Source organism: Lactuca serriola, chromosome 8 (genome assembly GCF_051521515.1).
Source record: "Lactuca serriola cultivar US96UC23 chromosome 8, Lser_US96UC23_V15, whole genome shotgun sequence".
Classification (NCBI taxonomy): domain Eukaryota; kingdom Viridiplantae; phylum Streptophyta; class Magnoliopsida; order Asterales; family Asteraceae; genus Lactuca; species Lactuca serriola.
In genome coordinates, this window is record NC_136415.1 from 250,167,207 (window position 1) to 250,178,487 (window position 11,281).

Genomic DNA, 11,281 nt, shown 5'->3' on the forward strand with positions numbered 1-11,281 from the left:
TCTAGGACACGATTTGAACCCTCAACCTCAAAGAGGGAGGGCAACACCGGATAATGTTGAGTTACAAGCCCTTTGGTTACTAATTGAGTTATTTTTATAAATTTATCATAGCAATAGAAAAAATATTACTAGTTGGGTTACTTTTACATTTTTAGAGTTTAGATGGATTGCTAAGCCTTATAAAGTCTATCATGTAATTAATTAGTAATGGGAAAATGACTTGATAGGGTAAAATATTTTTTGAAATTTACACATTTAGTCCTTATTCTTTTTTTCTTGTAAAATAAACCATTATACTTTATTTTTTGTAACAATGCAATCCATGTGACCGGCTATACCCGGTATACCGGTCATATACGAATTTTCTTTTAGGGAAAATGACTTGATAGGGTAAGATACTTTTTGAATTGTACACATTTAGTCCTTATTCTTTTTTTGTAAAATAAACCCTTATACTTTATTAATATGTATACATTAGGTCATTTTCACCGGATTATACAGGTTTTGCTGATGTGGAAGCACAAGTGGCACTAAATAGCAATTAATTAGCTTAGTCACCGGAGGTGGGTGATCCCCCAACAATAAGAAAAGGGCGGCGACCCTTCTCTTTCTCGTCTCTCTTCCTTCCGGTCGAACAACAACAGCCAAACACCCTTTACCTGTTGTGTTTCTCCGATCTGTCTCTCTTTGCCTCCATCTTTGAGATATGTTGCCAGAAAAAAAAGAAAAAATCGACGAGGGGGCTACCAGAGCAGCTCCTCGCCGCCAATTACCGTCTCTACTTCCTCCTGCCTCCCCCTTCGACCTTGCTGTTTTTGCCATCATTCCTGATTGCTACTAGTGATGTGTAGGAACACACAAAGGAGTCACCAGAGATCGAGGTTCTCCCTCTTTTTCATGATGAATAAAAGTTGGAAAAATCTCGTTGTGGATATGTGGATACCACCTGGGTATTTCATTTCAACAAAATAAAAGAAAGTGAAAATGACTTGATAGGGTAAGATACTTTTTGAAATGTACACATTTAGTCCTTATTCTTTTTTTTTTTGTAAAATAAACCCTCCACGTCAGCAAAACCTGTAGAATCCGGAGAAAAGGACCTAATGTGTACATATTATTAAAGTATAAGAGTTTATTTTACAAGAAAAAAAGAATAAGTACTAAATGTGTACATTTCAAAAAGTATCTTACCCTATCAAGTCATTATCCCATTAGTAATTTTTACCTGTTGTTATTCCAGTGGATTTAGAGGTCAAAAATCACTTTAAGGTCAAAACCACTTATGACTTGGTTAAATAACCCAAATTGATGAGACTTAGATAATAATTACATATTACTCTCATATTACCCCAAACATTGGAGATTCTTTTTTGGCATCCTCACTAACAATCAACTTATCAAACATTAAACATATTTTACATCTTTAACCCTTTTAATTAAAGTTTAGTTTCAATTTATATATCATTTTATATTTTACAAACCTACTTTCAATCCTAATTACCTCAATGTAATATATATATATATATATATATATATATATATATATATATATATATGAATTATTATGAGAACTAAAAAAAACGTATGAACTCCTAATTAACTCATCATTTTTTAAAACCAAAAATACCGACTTTTCTTGAAATGGTGTGTCTAAGCCATATCTAGGCTCAAAGAAAAGATTTGACATTTTTTTAAAATTTATTTTGGAAATTTGCATGTATGCACAATCAACAATTATATGGATTGCGCATGTGTCCAATCAACTGTGATTGTGCTTATCGACAGTCCATGTCACACCCCAAAACCGAAAACGGCGGAATACGTTCCGGGGTGGAGGACGTCATGTACAGTATCATAACAATTGCATAATAGTAAAAGCAAGTGATGAAAACCATTTCATTAATATGGTGATTATAATTACAAATGTGTTCTGCACAGTTAATAGACACCAAAAGTATAACAAAAATAAAAGATGGGTCTTGTATATGCTCCATCTTCTCAAAAGTTGCACCAGTACCTGTCTATCTTTGACCTAAGGATACAAGTTATTTTGAAAACGAGTATCAACATAAAGCTGGTGAGTTCATAAGAATTTAGTGTCCTTGTTAGTATAAAAATATTTACAAACATGTAATATAAAACTGAAACTTGTGTTTGTGAGTAATAGAAACCCCTAGGAAATCCTATATTTCCCTGAAATGTACATCTGTAAGTTAAATCCTTTGAGTGTATAAAAGTATTTTCATTGAACCTTCAATTATAGAAATAAAGTAGAAATTCTCATTTAAGCAACATAGGTGAGGAGAAGTTATGCCTGCTAACTGTAGTAGTGTTGCAAACTTCAATTAGTAATAGATATTTATTTACTTCGGGATATTAGTTTAGACTTTAAGTCTTAGTGTATTAATTTGGATATGGATGTAACCCCTCATGTAACCAACTAATTGTTAATAGAGAGCCCGATGACCTTCCCGGTCATACGTGGTGTAGTGATGTAGTGCCACCCCTAGGCCTAGTCGGCTCGGACTGTAGTTAACAGTCGGGATGTAATAACGTCCGTCTTGTATAGATCTAATGTAGTGTTGCTTTCCTTCCGGGAAGCCCTGGTCACATGGAGTAAACGCGGTAGGGTGTCTTCTAGAGGGATATTGTGTTATATTCTGGATTAGTGTATTCTCTTGTGTTATAGTATAGTAGACTTTTAGTATAGTACATCGAGTGTTATCTTATATAAGCATTAACTTGTAATAATGACAGTTATGGTGAATATAGTAGTAATAGAGGTAACGAGCAGTAGTCTTAACTATACCTATTATAGTTAACTGGAGTGTATGATTCCATGCCTTTGAATAACAAAGGTATTGAATAAGTTGAAGACTTTCATATCTAACACAAATATATATATATATATATATATATATATATATATATATATATGATATGATATGATATATAACTAAGAAATCAACGATAGTCGGACGGATAACAGATACCCTAAGACCACATCAAACAAGAACAAGAAATAAGACGAGCTATCGGTCCTAAGTCTTTCAAGTCTTACTTATATAAATATATTAGTGTTGATATATTTTAAAAGAAAAGTAATTTAAACACAGTTTGAAAAATAGTTTAACAACAATTTAACCTTAAGAATGCATGGGATAATTATTTAAAACAATTTTATTGATAAGTAGCTAAAAGTATAGAAAAATCCCTTTTTGATGGTAATTTATGAATCACATATGATTTGATAATAAAACTTGTAGGATTATACTTGTATCCCCCCCCCCCCCTAAAACATGTAAAAACATTTGAAAAGGTTCATTAAGGGGTATGAACTCACCTGCAATGAGTAGATCGGGTGGAAGTGTCGGATGAGCGTTTGGTGTCAAGTAAAGACTTGTACACCCTTTATGACCCTAGTAACATATGAAGACATATGTTTACAAGTAAATAGCGATTTAAACTCTAATTAAACACATATAGACATCCTAATGTGAATAAAAGCTCTATGGTTGAGTGCTAGAAGGCTAATGGGTTTCAAGGAAGGAGTTTTAGGCCTCACTATGGATTTTACTCCTCACAAACCCACCTTGGGTGAGTTTACGGATGGGAGACCACCTCCCCCATGAGTTTACGGCCGTAAACTCATGGGAGGTGTGCAATTGAGTGATTTCAAGACCCTTGTGGCTCTAGAAGGGATTCCAAGGCAATGTACAAGGCCAGAGGGGTGTTTAAGGTTCCAAAAGAGCACTCCTTTGGAGTTTACGTTCCTAGGACCACTCCTTGGGAGTTTACGTTTGTAAGCCCCATGGCTTAGGCCGTGAACTCTTGGACACCCTCCATTCTTCGATTTTGAGGTCCTTGGCTCATTCCTAACAATTTCTAGTGAGGGTATAAGGCTATTTAGGGGTTTAAAGGTTCATTTGGCATGGTTTAAGGGAGTTTACGGTCTAAGCATATGCTTGGGCCGTAAACTCTTTTTTACCCTTCAAAAGATAAGATTTAGGTGTTCCAAGTCCGAAATTGTAAGTCCCTAAGTCATATATAAGCCTAAATGTGGTTTGGAAAGGTTTTGAGGCTTGATTTGCATGTTTAGAGGGAGTTTACGACCTAAGGATGTTCTTGGGCCGTAAACCCTCTTTCAAGCCCTCAAACTTGTTGATTCATGACTCAAACACTTCAAGGTTTAATCCTAAACTAGTTTCTAAGTCAAAAGGTGAGAATTTGGGCATGTTTGGCATCATTTTAGGGGTTTACGGCCTAAGGATGTTCTTAGGCCGTAAACTCCTTATCTATGGATTTCTTGAATAATTTTTGAGCTATAATGACATGCAATGGGTTGTAGAACAAGTTAGGGTACGGGAACTTACGTTTTGGAGGCGGAAACTTGCGGTTTTTGGAGAAAAACGACCTTGAGGAGAGAGAGTAGAGAGAGAAAGAGTGTCTAGTGTGGTAAAAAGGTCCAAAGGAGTGTCCACTCTCGCTTATATAGGGCTTGAGTGTTGTACTCGGTATACGACTACCCGATACTTATGTTAAACGAGGTTTAAAGTTTTACCCGGTTAAATGGTCGTAATTAAAATAAATTTTTTCCAACTAAATGGAAGGGTAATTCACGTGATTTTATTTATTTTATTACAGCGGTAAAAACATAAAATGAAATAAAATAAAACATTTATTGATTTGTCTACCCCAAATTAACGGAACTTTTATAAAATAAAATATTCTATTAACGGAAAACGTGTTATAACGATGGAATAAATTTTGGGTTGTCACAGTCCATATAATTGCTGATTATGCTCATCAACAGTTCATATGACTACTGATTATGCTCATCAACAGTTAATATGACCGCTGATTGTGCTCATCAGCAGTTATATAATAAAACAAAAAAGAAAATCGTCAATTTTTTTTGAGCTTAGATATGGCTTAGACTCACCATTTGGAGAAGATTGATGTTTTTGGTGTTGAAAAATGATGAGCTGATTATGAATTCGCAAGTTCTAACAAATCTTCTGGTTCTCAATATATATATATATATATATATATATATATATATGTTGAAAAATGATGAGCTGATTATGAATTCGCAAGTTCTAACAAATCTTCTGGTTCTCAATATATATATATATATATATATATATATTAAATTGAGATAATAAGGATTGAAAGTAATTTTATAAAATACAAAAGGATATAAATTGAAATTAAGATTTAGAGGATCTTCTAAACTCAAAAATTCATTAGAGCCCAATAATCATTTTCATCGTAAATTTTATTCACAAAATTTTGAAATTTTTGTTGTTGGATCCTACAAAATGATTCAAAAATCGTTATCTTTATGATGCAAAAGGATTCAACATCATAACTTCATAACCAGGTGTTTTCATTTCTTTTATTTGTTTTGTTCTCAGTGTTAAAAATGTTGCTAGAATTATAAACATTAAAATAAAAATCAATTATTTAAAAAGAAATTAAAATAGTTATAAAGAAGTTGATGATTGCCTAAAAACCATAATCTTTCATTCATTAAATATGATTAGGTAATTATATTTTTAATATTTTATTTATTTGACTTTATTATTAATGGTATGTTCCGCAAAACATCTCTCATCATAGATCTATTGTTATCGCTATGTTAACAATGACCATTATGTGAAAGTTGATTGACAAGAATCGCATCCAATGCCTAGATTTTTGCCACTTTGGCGTCACAACATATTCTGATGGGTGGGAAATAATGCATAATGCTCGACCGAATGCATATATTCCACTGAATGCTCCGCGTAATAATTGTAATATTCATATAATTGATGTCTCTGATAATTAATAAAATTAATTTATATATTATTAATACTTCATATTTTATTGTTAATAATAACATATTTCTAATAAAATAAAAATATCATTGTGTATAACAAAACCGAGGTAAATGAAAACTATGATTTTTATTTATGCTGTGTTTGGTAATAATTTATTTAAAATATTGATTAATTATTATGATTTTTTACTATAAAAAATTAATTAATTTGGTAATTGTGGTTCCAACGAGTTATAGCCTAGTATTATATATAAACGACTTTATAATAAAATTAAAATATGATCATATTTACGATCAAATCAAAATAATATAACTATATTTATATTTATGGTCATTTAAGTTACCTTACATTTACAATAAATACACTGTCTTTATTTCAGTGCGTTATAAATGAATACCACTACGATCAAATCAAAATAATATAACTAATTATAATATAACTATATTTATATTTATGGTCGTTTAAGTTACCTTACATTTACAATAAATACACTGTCTTTATTTCAGTGCGGTATAAATGAATACCACTACGATCAAATCAAAATAATATAACTAATTTACCCTATATTTACAATAAATACCCTATATTTTTTTCATTGCGGTGTAAATGAGTACCGTTACGATCCAATCAAAATAATATAACTATATTTATATTTATGGTCTTCTAACTTACCCCTATATTTATAATAAATACCATATCTTTAAATGAATACCACTACGACAAATCAAAATAATATAAATATATTTTCACGTTCATTTAACTTATCCTACATTTTTATGAGCTGTGCTATAAGTACCTCTTTTTATTTTTTACCCCAAAACTCAATCTAATCAACCATTTTTTTTGATTTGACATATCTATATATATATATATATATATATATATATATATATTATTTTTTTCCCTTTTTCTCCTTTTGTTTTTTTTGTCTTTTTGTTTTATTTATTATACTATTTTTATTATTTAAAAAAATTAAAACTTATTATTATTATTATTATTATTATTATTATAAAAAATTAAAACTCATTACTTGTCCATTAATATTGTCTACATAACACAAAAGTAAAAAAAAGCCAAAGTAAGTGCCGTAAATAATGATTTAAAGCCAAACATTTTGATTTGATTGGAATAATCTTTATCTTTTTCTTTAATAATAAAGAAACTGATTTGACATAACTTTAACTTTATACTTTATATAAAGGATTCATTCGATTCAATTCAATTCAACATTTGTTCCGTTCATAACAACATTCACAAAATTGTCGATCGTCATTCTTATGACAAGTTTTCAAACTAATCTGGTATGTATTTTTGATGGATAACTTTAATTTATTTATAAGTTGTTATATGTTATATTTGTAGTGAATTTTTTTTAAACTGACCAAGTATATATTTATATTTGTTAGGTGTTTAGCAATCGTGAAAATTTAAAAGAGTGGGTGCAAGAAATGACAATCTCATGGATATGTGGTTGTTACTAAAATAATAAAGACAAAAGGAAGTGGATATGTTTCAAAAATTATTTTTTTGTGTGATCGGGGTGGTGTACCTAGAGGTCCGGAGACATCCACCAAAAGTACACGTCCAGAAAACAAATTGTCCATTCAAAATTTTGCTTGTTACTATAAGTCGGATGATGTTTGGAGGTTAATGGTTAAAAACGATGAACATAGTCATGAACCTGCAATGTATATGCAGGTCCACCCATATACAAGGCGGTTAACCCCAGATGAATAAAAACGATTGAAGAAATGAAGATAAAAAATGTCCCCTCACATGATATTCTATCGACACTGAAGAGACAAAATTCCAAAAATGTTTCTACAATAAAAACAGTTTATAATGAGTGTTACAAATTTCAAATGAATGATCTTGGAGACCGAAGTCAAATGCAAGTTGTCTTCGGATTTTTGCATTCAAAAGCATATATATTTAACCATCGTGCAAATGATACAACCAATGCCTTGGAAGATCTATTCTTTGTTCACCCAACAACATTGGAGATATGGCGTGCATTTCCAATGTCAACGTTACTGGTGATGCTAATTTTGACGTAAGCTTGATTTAATCAATGTCAACGTTACTGATGATGCTAATTTTGGTTTCGAAGAGGGTGTGGAATTGTTAAAAGAAAACTATTCTTTAATATATTAATTTGTATAATAATGTACTCACAATTTACTTATTTATTAAGATGTTCATAAACATACTCGTGGACATCCACGATCGAGCATACAAAAATCCAAAAAGGTAGACCACAACACCCCACCCATACCAAAGCCCACCCCTTCTAATACTCGTAGACGTCGTATTTCTACGAATAGAACAAATAATATGGATACCAGTGACCTTGACTAAAATCAAGAACGAGAGAGGCATAGCGCGTATTCGTTTCGAGAACCTTCAATGTCTAACTCCTACTTTAACCAAGATCAACCATTTAGCACGTACTCATTTTGAGAACCTTCAATGTCCAGCTCATAGTTTAACCAAGATTAACCATTTTATACTTCAAACCCACTTATGAATGAAATTCCACATCAATTTAATCCATACATCCGAAACATTACAGATGTCAAAGGAGGTGGAAATTTTGGATTTCGGTCTATAGCAATTGCTCTTGGTCGTAGTGAACATGATTGGCTTCAAATTAGGTACGATCAATACAACGACTTATTATCACACTATCAAGAGTACGTTATGATTTATGGTGATGTTGATTTTGTAAACCGCATAAGTCACACGTTGAATTACTCTGGATTGGGTTTTGCGGTATTGGAGTATTGGTTGGTTATGCCAGACACTGGTATACTCATTGCTAACAGATATGGTGTTATTGTTATTTATATAAGCAAACAAGGTTCTTCAACATGGTTCCTACATCGATATGACCCATAAGACATACCAAATCCTGCATATGTCGTTATCGCCCACGTTCACCCTAACCATTATGCAATGGTTTATTTACAAGGAGCATATCCAATGCCTGATTTTTTGTCCAAGGTTCTCCGTATATACAAATCAGAACATTCGGCTGCATGGGAAACATTATTATAGTGTTCGACTAAATGCTTTCAATTCGCATAACATACCACAAAATTGTAATACTAAACCAATTAATATCTATGATAAATAAAGACAAACTTTGCTTTTGTTCCATTTTATATAGCCGTTCAAATTTTATAATGTCGCCCGAATTTTAAAATGTCATCCGGATTTTTTAAATATTGTCCGAATTTTATACGATTATCGAAATTTATAATAATAATAATAATAATAATAATAATAATAATAATAATAAAATAAATAAATAAATAAATAATTAAATACAACAAAAAACAAAATAAGGAAAAAAAAGACAAAAAATCACATTATGGGGGTGGAATTGGAAAAATAACGAGGGTAATTATAGCGTTAATTTAAATAAATGCCCTATCTTTATTTCAGTGTGATGTAAATGAATATAAGTATATTTACATGTACGACCCTTTAACTTATTCTATAATTTATATAGTATTTCTTTTCATGCCTAAAGTTTTACTATAAATGAATGTGTCCCAAACTTCATTTTTATTCTACAAAATTTTGAAAAACGATAGGCTAAGTAAAAAAAATGAGTTTTGGATGTAATATTTGCCATCGTTTGATGAGTTAAATGACGAGTTATGTTCGTTTATTATTATTAGGTATTTATGGTTTTATAAATCACTTATTTATATATGTATGTATTGATTAGACTAATGATATTTACGCTAACAATGCATCTCAAGATGACAATAATGAAAATATTTACTTCATCAGTGACACATTAGAATTTGAAACTAGCATGACATAAAGTTTTAGATTTATTAATATGGTTATTAGTCAATAATTTTACTAGCATCTAATAAAAAAAATATTTTTTTGGTATTTAATTATTGTCAACAATTAATAGACTGGGTGCAAAATGTGGGGCGTGGACTTAGTTATGTTATTGTAATAAAAAGATCCAACTAATCAAACCTTTTTTTGTAGCATTTATCTACATGCATAAAGAAACAGAATCCAACTACACTTGGGAACTAGAGTGTTTAAAATCAACAATAGATAGATGCATGTCTCTACATGTAATTTTCACATATAAAGACATGGCTTGCATGAAAGCATGCAATAATGTATTTCCAAAAGCTAAATAATCACTTTGTAGATGGGATATCAATACTAACATTAAGAGAAAATACAAAATGTTTTTAGTGCATCGTCGTTGTTGGACCTCCTTTTATAAAGGCCGGAAAGATTTAGTTGAATATGAAACTAAGGAAGCATACAATTTCAATCTCTTACAAGTCGAAAACATTCCGGTGGACTATAGATGTATTTATTTAATATATCTTTTAGATCTTGTGCTCAATTGAATCATTTTTCCAATAAGCGTGGTAAAGGTAAATTTTGCAAATTTTGTTACTTATGGTGCATTTCAACTGATTATTGCTATGAAACATCCTCATATTTCTTATATGATGCACTTAGTGCCAATTGAAACCTATTTTTTTGTTTCAGGTGACAAAAAGCTGTAAATAATGCCTAAGTTTTTATTGAAGATGAAGCTGAGTAAGTCTAGAAAAACACAACCTACTTTGATTGAGTTTTCTAGACATAGGATGATGCGATATTCTAGGGCTATTTTTTTTAACAATACCCTGAGTGAGACAAAAAGTCGCAATTTTTGTCCCATTTGCATCTGCCATACCTCAATACATACAAAGTACAATTTGTTTTTATTCTGTTTGTGAAAAAAACATAACATTTCTGTAACATCCATAAAATTCGAGCCAATTTAAAACTTTTTAAATCATTTAAAACCATTCAATTATTACAATTTGTTTCCAAAATAGTTTAAACATCAGAGTTCCCAGAAATCATAATCATCAATCGAGGAAGTGTACGGTCATGCCTTCGCCTTCTCGCGACCATCCACTGAACCTGAAATAATAAACTAAAACTGTAAGCCCGAAAGCTTAGTGAGTTACCCCCAAAATACCAATGCCATAAAGATAACCATATCATATAACATATAATTAACAGAACAACCATGTATCATGAGTCTACGGTGTGACTGGTCCGCCCGCACTGGGCCTTCAGTCCACCTGGTCCACTCTCTGAGTCTACAGTATGACTGGACCACCTGCGCCGGGCCTTCAGTCTATCTGGCCCACTCTCCGAGCCTCAGCACGTCTGGACCGCCCTCTCGGGGCCTTCAGCCTATCCGAACCGCTCGCCGGGCCTTCGGCCTAACTAGGTGCCCTCCTGGGCCTGCAGTCTATCCAGTCCATCCTAGGTATGTTGGCCTACAGCACAAAGCAGGATCCGCCTCAACCAAAAACCCAATCAAACAACCATGTGCACATATAACAGATAATCACATAACAGTCCATAGACAAACAACCCGATCTAGCAGATCATAGAACATAACAACA